Here is a 10,327-nt window from a genome sequence, read left to right as displayed (position 1 = left end):
TAGGAACATCAGGAAATAACAGCATGTGATCTATGGGTGGTATGGTATTGGGTAGCTGATACTGTATTTAGATAATAATCACAAAAGAATGGACTTTGGGAATGTAGCTGATACAGAAAATGACCACTGTCTGCTAGAACGTGGAAACAATTTGATTAACACTTTGAATTTCTTTGGCTTAAAAATTATGACTTGTCAAAATCCAGTCTATGAAGCATCTCTATGTGAAAAGGTAAACACGCACCAATATTTCATAACTGCTATAAAATCCTTTCCCAACTTTTTTTTAAACCAGCAGTTGGTTTGATATACTAGATAACCACTAGAGGGCAGTGCTGCCCTTTGTTCAAAGGAGTTGGTCTTGTCAAGCTAGGCTTTCACCCTTGGGTGTGGGGGCAGGGAAAGAAAGACAACCTTTGTGAAATTGGGAATAAGGGTGAAAAACTACTTCTTCAATATAAAAGAAAGCATAACTTTTCAAAGTCTGGCTTTGCTATTAATTTTTAATTGCTTTTAATTTTTCAAAAAAGCTTCAGGAATTTACGAGAATACCCTCAAAAATGTTGATTTTGACTTTGTTATACTTTAAAACTCAAGTTAAAAAGTGTGTCTTGCTATTTCTTTTCCTAAAGCCCTTTGAAGACTTTGTTTTGTAATGGGAAATATTTGCATGTACTCTGTTCACTGTTCTGTCTGCAGTAGTAAGTGAACTTGGAAAAGGGACTTAATAATTGTGACTGTAATACTTATTATTCCTATATCAAATAAGAATAATATTACAAGCACTTTCATTACACAGGGGAATTTAAGTTTCATTAATTTAGAATTATTACTATAGAAAATTGAGGGAGAGTCCCTCAATAACATACGAACAAGAAGTGGCTTCAAATTCTGTTGTATGAACAATTATTAATGACTGTAATTTGTGGCTCCTTTTGCAGTTGTTTTAATTAGCCTTAGTAATTATACTTTCATCTTAGCAGAAACATCATGTAGAATAATTCTATGTGGATTTTTACTTTATTTCTTTTGTGTGTTCTACATATGTTTGTCTTTTAGCTGATTGCTTGCAATGGGTGAAGCACCCAATGCGTTTCACGTGACCAGAAGAGAAAAATCCCATCCCCTGGTGCTCCTGAGCCAAACCCCCTCATAGCAGCATATGACATCTTAGTTGTTTATTTGTATGTTTTAGAATAACTAAATATTTGTTGAAGAAAGCTCTGCTCAACCATATTGCTACTGTTAGACTTGTTTTATCATAAAAATTCAGTAGACTTGTAGAGACCATGGAGGTTATCTGGCAAATAACATCTGTTGAAGTAAAAGTAAAAGTATTGAATTTAAGCTGAGTGCTTCTAGATTGTTTTCTTGGTGAATGCCAAACTCTGTACTAGCCAAAGGTGCTAAATTCCTTTGATTTCTTTCCATGGATAAAAATGCAAGCTTTTCTTTTTCTAAAGAAGGCGCAGAGAGGCTGGAAGAAAGCCTCTGTGGTTAGGATGGGTCCAGGTGTCTGGGACTTCCATGAGGGAGACTTCCAGTAAGTTTTCTGCTTGTACAGGTAAGCCCACAGCTAGACATACATATTGGGAACCTTTGTGGTTTGTTTGCCATTAAACAGAAACAATGCATGCCCAGAAAAATCTTCCAACATTCCTTGGCTACAAAGAGGCACCCAGATATCTATTTTTTTCTCTCGAGTTATAATATATTCTTAATGACAAAGCAAGATTGCTTAATTTTCCATGGTATTTAAAACCAGGAGAGAAAAATATCGCTGAGATTTGGTCTTCCACCCCATTCCCTAAGGGGCTTCTTCTAGAGGAAGAATAGTTTCATGGGGAAAAACTTAATGTAAAAATATGGTTTTCAGTCATAGAGGTGTAAAACAAGAATATGTCAGTAATTGGCATAAAAAAAAAAAAACTTACCTGTCCCCAGGCTGTGTGGAATGAAACAGAGCTTTTGGATGCTTTCAAAATCCAGATACATCAGAAAATAGGAAAGGTCAATATTTATTTCCATATAACTTCAACAAGAGTTTGGTGAGTTGCCTCCCTCAGGAAAATAAACTCTATATGCATAGGACACCATTTATACTTTCAACATTATTACCAACTTGACTACTTCTGTAACTTTTTGTGATATGAACATTGATTTCTTTAATAGACACCCACTGCATGCCTCCTTCACATCCAACACTGTGGTAAGTGCTTTGCCATTGAGAGCTGGGGGACTGAAACTGCCTGATTCAAACACTAGATGCTTTGTGGTTTTTTTCTCCGGAGCTGTCAATCACGCATGTGATCTTCTAGATGTGTGACACCTGAAAACTGCAAATGTTTCCCTCATTTTAGCCAACCAGTAGGAAACAGCCATAGGTGTTTGATGGCTTTATGTAGATTTAGAATTCACTTGGAGGGTCTTTGGGACAGTGTATGGCTGGCACTTGGTTGTGTTTTAGCAGTATATAAAGTATGTCAGTGTATCTGTTTCTTCATTTGTAGGAACACTGGCTGGGCAAAGTCACACAGGAGAAAATGTTAACTATAGTACATTTGCTCAACACGGAAATGGGACAGACAAATTTCTTAGACTTCATCTTACATTAAACTCTTAATTGTGTTTCTTTAATCATGTATAAAGGAAATTATTTCTACCCTTTATTCAGAATTGGACAGCTGAGAAGTTTAGCTACTTGGTGTAAAGTATACTAGAACAGCCTATTAATATTAATTAAACCTTTCTTCCTTCTAGTGGTTAACACTGTCCCCCCAGGTCTTATCTTGTATGGTTCACAGTTTTTAACTTATCTTTTGAGCTCTGCACATTTGTGTTGGTTGGAGTTTTGGAAAGTTCATAACTAGCATTGCTGTTTTATCTTGGGCATTTCATTCCTTACATTTTTGCTCATTCTCTCTGCAATATTCGTTTTTCTTTGTAGTCCTTGTCCTAGAATTATTTCTCCTTTAATGTCTAACAAGCACCTTTGGCAGGCTCCTTAGAATTATGATTCAGCCGTCTTTATTCCTTTTCAGTGTTCAAACCATTATTTCAGCATTAAACATGGTTGCATTGCGTAATGAGGTAAACTTTTAGGAATGCATAGAAATCACACCATACTTATACACATTTCAAAAACAATTTTAGTGCACATGTTTAGCGTTGTTGACCCCTAAGATCAATTAAATAGAGACATGCTCAGAAACGTAGCTCAGGAGGCTAGAAAGATGACGCAGTGGTTGAGAAAGCTTGTTGCTGTCATAGAGGACTCACATTCAGTTTCCAGCATCCACTTGGCAACTCACAACTGTGCATGACTCCAGTTTCAGGGGTTCTAAAGTCCTCTTCTGACCTCTGAGGGCACCCAGCATATATATAAGGTGCACGCATACACATATAAGCAAAACTTACATGTGCATTAAATAAAATTAAAAAATTAAAAATAATGTAATCACAGTTTACGGGCAGTGCCCCTGTGTTCCAGGTGACTGTCATGAGCAATGGATATGAATGAGTGATTGTAATTTCCGTGTAATCTCAAGAATGAGCAGCACGGTTTTATTCTGTAAGTTTCCTACTGGAATTGTCAGTCAGCTATACTTTGGGGGAAATGTTTTTACATCTTCATTTTGCCAGTTACTGGCATTAAAACCTCATTGCTGCAACTGTCGGTTTGATGATTTTTTCCTATGCTCATTAAGTCCCTTGAAGAAATGGCCTTGGTCTCCCTCAGTGTCTGGGAAATCCATTGAAAATATCATGCTGACTGCCCTGTATTTATATCATCTCCCTGCTATGATATATATATACAAATGTGCTTCTATAACACCACCCTTTTCTGCCTAGAATCTCTCCTTATCCTGGTGCTATTAAAAAAAATCTCTTCAAGTATTCTCCTGATAATCCTACTTATGAACATATAATAGCACAACTTGTAATCTATTATATATGTATATATATATATATATATGAGTTATATGTATTTATCATCTCTCTGTATCCCTGATTTCTATACCAATATAGTTTATTTTTATAAATATTCTTATTGATTACTTTTTCTGCAAAGTACCTAAATAATGATTACATATTTATTATTGTGTCAGCATGTCTCAAAGCTATGTTATTAGATTTTCGTGGCTATTGCTGTTTTTATAGCAATATTATTTTCCATGGAACATTGCCATCACCTGGCCCTTTGAGTGTAAGGACAATAATAACACAAATTTAATTAAAAAATGTTATGTACTCCCTAACCAAGTGGATTCCCTTTTCATCAATAAGACAAAAGCTCTATTGAATGTGTTATTGCACTGATAAGTAATTTCAAATTAGATTACAATGCAAATGAGTTGGCTAGGTTGTGTTTTTATTCTTGGTAGGAAAGCGAAACCAGATTTGTGATTTTGATGGATTCCTCATTAAAGTAGACTATGCCTGACTTGTATAAATATACTCTAAAAATACATGCTGACCGTTAATAAGCTCTGTGTTGACTATAATGCTTCCTGTGTCCTGGAATACTAATTAATGCATTTAATGTCATGGATGATATGGGAAGAAAACCAGCCTTGACATGGAACATGTTTTACAAATACTGATGGCGCTCATTCTCAGTCTCCTTGGTACTGCAAAATTCATACCTCATTTTGCACTGGGCTGTTGTTGGGAGGATGTGAAAGCACAGGAAGTCATCCATCAAATGCACATAAAGACAAGAAAGAAGTTAGGTAGGACTCCCCAAATTATCTCTTGGCTTAAAGAAACATAATGCAGTTGTATGTTATATTGTTCTTCTATTTTACTTGCGAACAAAACCACATGATTTTGATTATTGAAAATGGAGGCTGCACTTGTCACAGATTCTCTTTAATAATAATTTCTTCATGAAAGAAAGAGTTGTTCCACTACCATGTCATTTTATGCAACACACCAGGTTAGGGCACTCAGACAACATTTACATTCCATTCTGTGTTGGATTAAGCGTTTGTATTAAAACAACAACAACAACAACAACAAAAAAAAACCTCTTGTACAGTTGTTTAAAAAGGGAGAGATGGTAGCCTAAAGACTTCCATAGTAATATTTAGACCACTACGTTCAGGAGAAGGGTAGGATACAGAGCATTAACCCATTTTTGAAAAAGGTAAAATTTTCTTACATTTTGGCACTGTTTTTGTAGTCATAAAGAAATGGTATGTTTAAGAATTCAATGATAGTCTTTATCATAAATAAAGCATAATTTGTCTTCGCCAACCATGCATATGAATTCATCTGTGGCTTCTCCATTTCTTTTTTAAGCACAGTTTTATTTGGAAGTTATTGATAAATTGTTTTAAATTGAATTAGATTGCATAATAACACATACAATAGAAAACATTTCATAAGTTACATGAAATAGATGCACATAATAAGCCATGATTCAGACCCTCTTGGTTTTCATTGTTATTATCCTTCAACTCTGAATGCACCATAACAATAATCCTGCATTTCTTCAAAGAATGAAGTCGATTTAAACATAAACTAGTACGACCTCAGATTTAGAAAGAATCTGCAATGCATTTTAAAGTTCATCTTATGTAATACTTCTTTCTGATGAGAAAAGTATTTAAAGTATATTACCATATGAGTGTAATTATAATTTTAAAACAGTGAGAAAAATAGACAACACAAAAAGACAAACAAAAGGCTCCAATGACAGCCAAGGGCTCTCTGGTTTGTGAGACTGAGGTATAGATAGATATAGATATAGGTATAGATATAGATATAGATATGGATATGGATATATGTATAGATATATGTATATATATATGTATAGATATATATGCATAGATATAGATATATAGATATATTTGAGACAGTTTCCAGGACATAATACCTTGTCTTGTGATTCTTCTTAAGTTTGGGGTGGGATGTGACATTTGACCAATAACAGATTTGCTAGCCATGTGGCTGCAGCACTTGTAACAGGCATTGAACTACACAGGGCAGAAACCAGGAGTAGCTGGGCATACCAGCTACACTCTCTGAGAGCATCCTGATAAATATCAGGGTATGTGATGCTCCTACGCATTGATTAAGAAAACCTGTTTAGACTTTAATCTAAGATACAGACCCTTGGAGAACAAGATTGGACATGTTCATTTATATCTCAAACAAGCTGTACAGAGATTCATACGCAGTTGTAGCAGTTGTAGACTGCGAACTAAGCTGGTGTGATGTTAGAGCTTGATTTTCATATTCTTCTTAAATAATTATATCCTCTAGTACGCATGTAAACACACACACACTCACACACACACACAAAAATCATGTACATAGGTTGTCAACAGACGTGAAAGTACATTTTTTATTTAAAAATCTTTTACAATATTTTTGGCATTCTTTTGGCTTATTGTTTTTGTTTGTTTTGGTCTGTTTTTTTTTTGTTTTTGTTTGTTTGTTTGTTTGTGACTTTGAAAGTTATGGCTTTTTTTTTCAATTTAAGTCATTAGCACTTAGTTTGAGATCCAGGTTGAAACTCACTTTGTATTTCATGGGCTCGACATGAAAAAAAATGCCTTGGAATTTTAATCTGCTTAAGTGTAACTCTGTGAGAGGGAAAGCTGGAAAGTCAGATCATAAGAGGCCCATTTCACAGTGCACCACCGAGGAACATAAAGCGCTGAGCTCTTCTGTGTGCTTGGTGGGAAGGGACTTGATGTATGAAGCTTTCTGACACTTTGGAAGCTCAGGGTAAATTTAATTTTAGCTTTTAGCTTTATCTTCACCTTGAATGTTGGACTCGGGGCTCTTGTGCTTGAAACTTTTATTGTTTAACTCAAGAGAGAGTAGGAAAATGTCTATCTAGTATCCAATAGGTCAGTAAAGCCCACTGACTTCATGTTAAGCTAGGTAATGAGAAACAAACCAACTGAAGAGTGTAAGGCAGATTCCTATTCATGGTGCGCAGGCCTGGTTGTGAACACACTAATATATATATTTTTTTCTGACTCCTAGTATTCCACCTGGTGATCATCTTTCCATGAAACTCAAGCTCATTACGTTGCTACAGCAATAATGTTCCTCTCTATATTCTCTGCCCTAGACTCTTTCATTCTTGGAGTCTTCTAGGCCAGAACCTGGAGGTTAAAATTTGATTCTTAACTTACCCTCATTTTAACCATCTATTGGATTACAGTAAACCTCTTTTGAGTGTTTCTTTGATTAAGCCACTTCATCAACTATGAAAGCAACTGTTTTCTACACTCCAATTCTCAGCACATTCATGAAAACATATAAGTAAACTAGTGTGTAAACATTTAGGTTGTGTGTAAACCCTTGTGTGTAAAACCCTTGTGTGTAAACATTTAGGTTCATACTCATCCTATAAGTGCAGACGTTCTCAACCAGCATTCTCTGTGAGTTGGCATCTGTTTTCCATCCTCCTGCTACCCAGGAGATGTTTGAGCTCCATCATCAGCAGACTTGTAAGATGCCATGTGTCCACTGTTTCACATAAGGCTGCGCATGTGGCTCCTGTATTTGGGATGCTTCAGCCAGTCTCCATCACTGCCTGGAAGCTTGCCTTTATCCCTAATGCGTCTGACTAAGCCTTCTAGTCTCTTTGAAGTGTCTGGGGCATCTTTTCAATGCTTTTCCAGGGCACCTAATGCAGAATCCGGATGTTGTGATGTCTGGAGAATTTCCCATGGCTAGCTTGTCTCCTGTGTAAGCAGTGATTCCATGAGGCCAAATGAAACCTTTTATTTCTCGTTATGCCATTATTGTTCTTAAGGAACATTAATAAGCATACCAATACATCAGCATTTGCAGTATTTTAGGCTTTAACAAATACTCATTTATTCATTTCTCATAATATTTTCTAAAATATAATTTCCATTTACAATATTCGTTGAGTTAAACACATTTCCCCAGATGCTGTTTTTATATATCAGAGCTATTTTTTTTCTGGTACGTGCTTGTTTTTTACTACAAATTGAATACAGAATATGCTATAAAACATTGAGAAAAGTTCCTATCTTTAAGACCTATTGTTTCACTGTTGATTAAAAGAAAAGCAGAACTTAGGGCCGCAGCAGCCATCTTCCAGTAACTCCCCAAAATGACGAACACAAAGGGAAAGAGGAGAGGCACCCGGTATATGTTCTCCAGGCCTTTTAGAAAACATGGCGCTGTTCCTGTGGCCACATACATGCGAATCTACAAGAAGGGTGATATTGTGGACATCACGGGAATGGGCACTGTTCAAAAAGGAATGCCCCATAAGTACTGCCATGGCAAAACCGAAAGAGTCTACAATGTCACCCAGCATGCCGTGGGCATCATTGTAAACAAGCAAGTTAAGGGCAAGCCAAGAGGATCAATGTGCGGATTGAACACATCAAGCACTCGAAGAGCAGAGACAGCTTCCTGAAGCGGGTGAAGGAGAACGACCAGAAGAAAAAGGAAGCCAAAGAGAAGGGCACCTGGGCTCAGCTGAAGCACCACCCAGACAAGCACACTTTGTGAGGACTAATGGAAAAGAGCCTGAGTTGTTGGAGCCCATTGCATGTGAATTCATGGTCTAAAGCACACAAAGAAATAAAGTATCAAGACTGCAAAGTGTTTTCCTTAACAAAACAAAACAAACAAAAACCCCCCAAACCCCCAAAACAGAACTTAAAGCCTCCTACATGCCAATTTTCTTTTCTCCTTTCTTGCTGTTGTTGTTGTTGCTGTTGCTATGTGTTTGTTTGTTTACTGAGGAGCACAAGCAGGCTGGCTTAAGTCACTGGATCAGACCAACTGAACATTTTACTTGAGTTGTTTTTCTAAAAAAGATTCTGAGAATAGGGTTCCAAATGCGTAAATATTCATTGCGTAGCTTTGAAGAGGGAACTAGTGGAAATATTTATAGCTTTTTCCCAGGGGCGTATGAGAATCCTAGTATGAAGGGGACCTTCCTGTAGCCAGAGGCCGTGACTCTGGGTTTGGACTGACTCTGCAACATTAGCTTCTAGTTAATGGGGACTGTCAGCTAGAGTGCACCCACCTGTCACTTTCATAGTGAATGTGTGAAAGCCAAACTGATGAAATCTAATTTCTCCTTGATATGCCATCATCCCCACCTCTCAAACGATCAGAAATTATGGAGAGATTCAGCCTTCAAGCTAATGGTTTCAAAGAAAAAGAAAATGGTCTGTGTGCTTTTACTGCTGTAGGTGGCTCCATTAGCATTCCCTTGTATTCCTTTAAAATACACAGTAGGAGACCAGCATTGTTTAAATATTTGGCTGTATAAGCACATGGGTGAGTGTTTTAATAAAAGAAGAAAAAAGAAAAGGGGAGAAAACATAGGAATGGGATGCAATTGGTTGATGGTTAACAAAGCCAACTCCTATTGTTGATTTTTAAAAACACAACTTAGCTTTTGTCTGGGAGACAGGCAATCGTTCCTGGTCATTCTGCTAGGCTTTAAGAGAAATGTCCCATTTTCAGCCGACGCTGTATGGGCTCCCTGAAAATGTTGAACTTGCACACCATGTGCACACACCCAGTGTTGAACATTTTTTTTAAAAAACCTGCTTCAGATTGGAAATGGATATATCTATTAATTGCAGTTATTTTCCATGCTTTAGTAAAACTAGCCATGAATAAATACATTGCTAACTACAAAGAGTGAGTATGGGTGATGCTTTGAGTCACAGAATTTTTAGAAATTTGATTTATTTTCTACAATGTTACTGTTTTGAATGAGAAGTCCTGGCATTTTTAGAGGAGGGTAGCTCAATAGGAAATTCCAAGGATCCCTGTTATTGCTATTTTCATTCTTGGAAATACTTTAGACATTTATTGACAAGAATTTTTCCAACTGTATAGAAATTAAGCTTATTAAGAAGTAGAACTATTTAGTATTTTCCTTTATAAATGCTATATTTCATATTCTGTATTATTTATGCAGGTAAGAAAGATTTATAAGTTAACATTCTCATTCAGGACTTCCCAGTACCTGAAGATTTTAATTAATAAATCAGATTTTATAAAGATTTGGGGTTGTTTACCTGCTAGTTAATAAGAAATCAGGGTTAACTTAATATTATTTTGAAAGATAAAATCAAAGAAATAGGTTTTAAGACTATCCCTTGATTTTGAATTTTGTTTCTATTGTTGTTGGCTAATGTTAAGTTTATAAGAGACTTGTGTCATGTTAATTATTTTTATCTCTTAATTCACCTTAACTTTTGGGAGTGTCGTTTGGTTGTTTATTTTGCTTGTTTTAGGTAGTATTTTAGTTTTTCTCTTTAGGAGTACTGAATTGGATTGTTTGGTACATTGGTTTAGG

General features: G+C 36.2%; 1 pseudogene; it reads left to right on the top strand.

Moving 5' to 3' along the window:
- The first annotated feature begins 8,088 nt into the window (after positions 1-8,088).
- Gm8840 lies at positions 8,089-8,573 on the top strand (annotated as a pseudogene).
- Positions 8,574-10,327: the final 1,754 nt, after the last annotated feature.

Source organism: Mus musculus, chromosome 1 (genome assembly GCF_000001635.26).
Source record: "Mus musculus strain C57BL/6J chromosome 1, GRCm38.p6 C57BL/6J".
NCBI classification, from domain to species: Eukaryota; Metazoa; Chordata; class Mammalia; order Rodentia; family Muridae; genus Mus; species Mus musculus.
This window is presented reverse-complemented; position numbering and strand designations above follow the sequence as displayed.